At 38.9% G+C, this 6,019-nt stretch overlaps 2 long non-coding RNA genes across 2 annotated transcripts in view; one reads left to right on the top strand and one right to left on the bottom strand.

Annotated features, from left to right (window-relative positions):
* Positions 1 to 608, bottom strand: LOC106524316 (uncharacterized). The gene is made up of 3 exons (XR_001310992.1): positions 570 to 608; positions 262 to 354; positions 1 to 78 (listed from the first exon to the last, which is right to left on the bottom strand). It is a non-coding gene; the product is annotated as an uncharacterized LOC106524316 (long non-coding RNA).
* LOC106524317 (uncharacterized) overlaps positions 1 to 6,019 on the top strand; it is a 208,173-nt gene that overhangs the window by 60,456 nt on the left and 141,698 nt on the right. The window lies entirely within an intron of this gene.

Genomic DNA, 6,019 nt, shown 5'->3' with positions numbered 1-6,019 from the left:
CTTTTCAAGTTGTCCCACTTCTTTTTGGCCTGCAGGGGGGTGACTTTACCCTGCAGGCCCATCTTCTCCAGAATTGTCCTTATAACGTACACAAAAATAAGTGAAGAGGAAACATGTAAGCTGTCAATCCCTTCTTGTAAAAATAGTTTTCATAGCAGAACACATAAGGAAAGCCAGTGGAACTCCATTGAAAGTATACTCCATTTAAGATCACAGGTTATAAGTATTTTAATAACTATTATGATAAGTTTATTCTTGTACCTCCATCCCACAGCGGCCGAATTCTTAAACCCCGTGAAGAGGTGCTCATTTTTTCCCTCAGCTTTATAAAAGCTTCTGTCTGCTCCTTGGACCCTAAAAAATAGCAAATAAAAAAGTCTCAAATTAAAAACTAGCTTAGTTAGCGGGAATACACAAAAAAATAAAGGACCCGCCATATGAGCTCATTCACAATATTTCTGAGATAAATATTATTTTAAAACATATACTGTATGTGCAAAGGACTAAAGCCTAACAATACAGCCGCTTTTTATTTTCTACTTTTTACCAGCAGATTTTAATATACTTACATTTAAAACTGTACTCCTCCATCGCTTCGACTCTCGCTTCGTCCGCCATTACAAGAAGAAAAGAATCTCCGGTCGGGCCGCAATGCGTTATGGGATATGCTGGGCTGGGAAGGATTCATCAGACCTGCCCTTCAAATCGGGGAAAAGGAAGGACGTATTTGTCGGCCGCATCGGAGGAGTCTTCGGTTTTGGACGTCCTTCGTCGCGGCGCTGTGACGTATGTGGCCGACGAATTCGGCCTTCGGAGGACCCGGCCTGCCTTTTGGACACACCCAATGAAACAYGGACAGAATCGCAGRCTTAACCAAAGTAATCCAGTATAAAACGTTGAATCTCACAGAGTTAGCTTATTTGGGGGAGTTTCTGAGGTATTTTGACCGCTGTCGCTTCCTGTACCTGCTGTTACCTGCTAACAGGCACGCAGGGTGTGCTCTGAGCTCCCCTCCCGACACAGAGTGAGAGAGAGGGGAAAAAAGGAAAACGTCCTCCAAAAATATGAAGCGGTCTTAGGGTAACGTTTAGGACAGAACAATATCCCAGCGGTTCTTCATTTATCTGGAGAAGAACTTTCTGTAAGTTTTATCGGCACACGATGGGTTGGACGAGACGTGAAGACCACTTCCTGTCTTAATCTCAACACAAACAGCAGCTGAGAGACRCTGCAAACTCCTGAACACTCAGCAGCTGGGAGTTTATCCAACATGTTGTCTGCAGAATCAGATATTTTTTCAGAAAAAATGAAACAGTGTTGTTTGGTGTTTGTTGTTTGATGAGGCTCTGTAAACAGGAGGGGTGGAGGATTCCTTCCATCCTATTCAGTTGCAAGTGTGCACAAATTGTTGCTGTTTGTAGGTTTGTTTCTTTATAACATTTTTAATGTGAAATTCAATTCTAAAACTTTAATTTTACAAACGGATAGCTTTATTAATGTGAGATTCTATGATTTTCACATAAATGTTTTTTTCTTGGTAAATACCGTTTTAGGTACATTGCAAAAATTATTTCATGTTCTACTGAACCACAGCTATTTGTAATACTGTATTAGTGAAAGCGAAATAACAGACATTTTTTTATTTCTGTAGCTATTTATTAAATTATTTTTCAGTCACTTTTAGGTTAACAAAAAAAATTGTGATATTAATCGTGATTGGACGATATGAAAAAAAGAATCCTGATCTTTTTTTTTTTGCCGTATTGCCCAGCCCTAGGCTGTAAGCTGTTGCCCTTTTTGGATGCCATTTTTGCTCCTCCATGCTGTCATAGATGCTACCAGTGGACGATATGCATGGGGCTCAGTCTAGTGATCTATTTTCAAGTCTATGGTTAGTCCTAACTTTGAGCATATCATTATGTGAGGAGCCAGGAATGGGCACGAGTCTCCCACTCGATTCAGCAGACACTGGTACGCTTTTCAAAACAATCTGCCTCTACCATTTAGATGACTTCACCATCAGGTCAGGGCATTGAGGAAGTCCTCACCTGGGTCAGCAAGAGCTCCTGTCAGGTTCAGCTTACTTCCCAGTAAAATCTCCTGTGTTTTGATTTTTTTCAGCATCTCCTGATGTCTGCCAGTTCAAACGGAGAGTCAGAGCCGATAGGGTCGTCTTTCCGAAACACTCCAAGAAGTCTCACAGAAATTTTCAAACAAAACTCAGTGGAGTCTTAAAACTGGTTGTTTGGGTCATGATTAGTGATATCGTGAACCTGGGTTAAGATCTGCTCATTGGCATATGAGTGTAGATCTTACACCGAACGCTGGTTTTCCTGAGGAGGAAAAACCAGCTCCACTTCATATGGAACGAAGATGGTGACTGTCTGTTGAGAGGCTTGCCCCGGAGAGGTTACTAATGGATGTGGCCTCAAATTTAGTGTTAGTAACAGGTGGAWTTTAAAGTTTAGTCTAAGAAAYTGCAGTCTGTCTGGTAACATCTGCACCAACATAGAAAAACAAGGTCAGGTTCTGACATTCTCAGTCTTTTGGCAGGATTACGGTAATTCTAAATGACAAGGAACTAGGTTTTCAATGAAATACTGAAATGAATTATTTAAACCAAAATAAAAAAGATATTTGTCCAAGATTCAAGCACAAATACCCATACATATTTCATAGTAAAACATAGTAAACTAAACCAAAGTAATCAATTTACTTAAATTGTAAAATAAAACAGAAAATCACATAATCACATCACTGTTGACTAACAGTTGATTAAAACAAGTAGTTGCATAAAACAAAATTATTTTTGTGTGTTTTTCATTTTCTAAATTATAATGAAAGAAAATAGGTTGTCATTCATTTCGTTATGTAACTTTGATTTATAAATTGATAACTTTTAGTTAAAAGAAAATACAAATCAAAAACTACAAAGAACATTATTATTTTGTTTATTATCTTGATTAAGAAGAAGAAAACATYTATGTTTAAGAAGACACATAGTGGCTTAAACTAAGTTTTAAAAAGGAACAGAGTTTTGTCTCTCTCTGAAGGAGGGTTTTTGAGACCAAGATCAAAGACAGGTGGAACGGTTTATTCCACATAGAGGTGACCACTACAATATCGAATTTATTTAAATGGAAGGGTGTAACTTAAAGGGCCTATATTATGTGTTTCTCAGGCATATAGTTAAATACTACAGTATACAATAGTAAAGTATCTATATCACCTTTAGCTGTTATTAAAATCCTGTTTTTATGTTTAAATAGAAAAATAAATGTATCTTCTCATCACTTCCTTTTCTAAACGCCTTGAAATTGGCCTCTGTCTCTTTAAGAACCTCCTTCTGCTTCTGTTCCATCCCGTTCGGTGGGGGGTCGGACGCAGGGACTTGTGCGCATGCGCTATGATGCAGTTTACTTGGCATCTGAAAATACATTTCCTCAAAGGTATTTTTAATCTGAAAAGAGCTTCACTGAGTGAAAACTAATGTTGAGAGCTCAGCAGCTAGGTTTCACTTTCACTTTGAGACGAGAGCCTGCAGGAGTCATGGGCGGGGTGTATGCGGAGAGGGGGAGGGGGTACGCTCTGACATGAGAAAGTTTGGCTTAAAGACATGTCCCAGGGGCGTTTCTGGTACCAAAAGGTGTTTCTGGTCCCCACCTGTCATTTTGCAACTCAGCATGGCTGCCTAAAAACACTGTAGGATTTCTCAAACATGCATGAATGAGTCAGAGCAAGGCTTTGGGCATGTTTTTTTAATGTGAGTATAACATTATAACAAGATATAAAACTCAAAAAAGTTGATTTTACATGGTATTGCCCCTTTAAAATTATACTGCAACCAGCCACTAGGGGGCACTCGTATGTAGTGGCTTCAGTTGTTTGCTTACAACCCTGTCTCTAGTTACAGTATGTTTCAATGTGGTGCTGCAAGATTTGGAGATAATTATCACTGGACCAATGGGTCAACATGTAGTGGGATGCATGCATTCTGGCAATGAAGCTGAGCCTACCTTTGACTATAGTTTCCACTTCCTGCACCTTTCAAGATAAACTATAATGGACAGAGAGATGCTTGGACCAAGTAGTTTTTCTTTCGTTCTTCATCATGACATAATGGTGGTTGATGTTGTGTTGAGAAAAGCACCCAAATGGAAAACCAGTGTTAGAAAACTTTTTGATATGTCACTACCACAGAGTGGTTAGGGGAGTCGTCCTGGAACCGGTAAGTCGCCGGTTCGATCCCTTCCTCCTTGAGAGAGGTGCAAGAGATCGGTGCAAATAGCTTTACCTTGACAGAGCAGGCCGAAATGTGCAGGTATACCAGGAGGTTTCTGTTATAAGGGCACTTATAAACAGAACAAGTTTACTTGGCTAATTAACAAATTAACCAAGATCATTGTACTGAGCAGCCAAATATTTATAATCTATAAAGATATACAAAAAGACAAATTCTTTCATTTAACACACATCTTTATCCTTAGTTCATCATAACCATCTTTGTCATGGTTCTAAATTACATGGCTAACAAGATAAGAAACTCTAAGTTAATGTTGGTCTCATCCTGATTACTTTGTGTTGCTCGTAATAGAAACGTCCCATGAGTCATGCTGTCATGTAACTTGGAAGATTTTCTTTTAATACTTTCCAAACACGAAGGTAATTAGGAATCATAGGAAAAAAGAAATGTTCACTCCTCTCTGTGCCCACTAAATCAGAACAAATCAGCACTGAAAAGTGGAAAAATTGCTACAAAGTTGCCACTATTACTGATTTTGGYAGTGAGCAACATGATTATTCTGGGATAATGAGGAATGCTTCCGTTATTCTTGATTTAACTGTTTGATCTGTTGAATGAAAATGAAGCCCAAAAAGTACTTTAACAAATTGGTGCAGAAGTATTTTCTAAGRTTTCCACTGTGGCTGTTCACTGAATCTGTAGTTCCCTTCAAACAGTTCATTTCTCAGAGTTATCAGTGATGATAACAATGTAAGAAAAACCAGTGGAAGAAAAACTAGAGTTTCACTTAAAACAACTGATTTTGGATGCAGTTATTTTAAAAACCAATGGCAAGTAAGGTGGGTAAGAAATACATATTACCTACTGCCTTTCATGTGAAAGGTTTAGACTTGAGATATTCTTAAAGATGATGGAGTTGTGTCCAGTTTATTTTTGACCAAACATATTTGACGTAGCACTGCAGCTATTTTTAATATTAGCTCAATTTTGGTTGAATTGACTGTACTATAGACATTTCATGTTGTGGCTGAGACAGAGAATTAGTTTTAGAGGTATGCTGGATTATTATTTCCTGGACGTCGCAATCAAATTTGTCCAGCCTCACAAAGCAGACAGGTGCGGGCCAGAACAGGCACTGCTGGCATGGCAAGTGGTTTGTCAGCTGGGTGTGGGCCAGGTCTGGCAATGGTGGCACATTTTTTGAGGATGGAATTCCACAGCTGGCCCATATGTGGTGGTAGTCAATGCATGGAGTGTCCATGAAGATATAAACTACATCTGGGCCACCAAAGGGCCATCATTCTTTGTGGACTCTAGGCCGACTGTGCACAGAACTAGGCCAGACAAATTTTACTATGTAAGGTAGAAATGTTTTAACATTGACTGCAAATGTTCAGTGGCAAAATTGTACAATGCTATTGTATAATCTATTAGAGCTCAGAACATGTGTTGGGGACTACTCTCAGCTACCACCACACCAAATTTTATGGTAATACATGTAAAATTGCTTGAGTAATCGAAAATTTTGTGTTTGGTTTAGTGGGATGTGGCTACCACCTTAAATCTAATTGGCTACTTTCTGAGTTTCATATGAATTACTCCAGTGGTATTCAGATATTCTGTTAACAAACACGTGAACCCACTCTCTCAGACTTTACATTTCAGCAGCAGCAATATTACCCCTAAACAAGGTCTTTCTAGTGTAGTAAAATCTTATTGACCTATCTCTCCTTCACACACACACACACACACACACACACACACACACACACACAC

This window comes from Austrofundulus limnaeus, unplaced genomic scaffold, assembly GCF_001266775.1.
Source record: "Austrofundulus limnaeus strain Quisiro unplaced genomic scaffold, Austrofundulus_limnaeus-1.0 Scaffold182, whole genome shotgun sequence".
NCBI lineage: Eukaryota > Metazoa > Chordata > Actinopteri > Cyprinodontiformes > Rivulidae > Austrofundulus > Austrofundulus limnaeus.
This window is presented reverse-complemented; position numbering and strand designations above follow the sequence as displayed.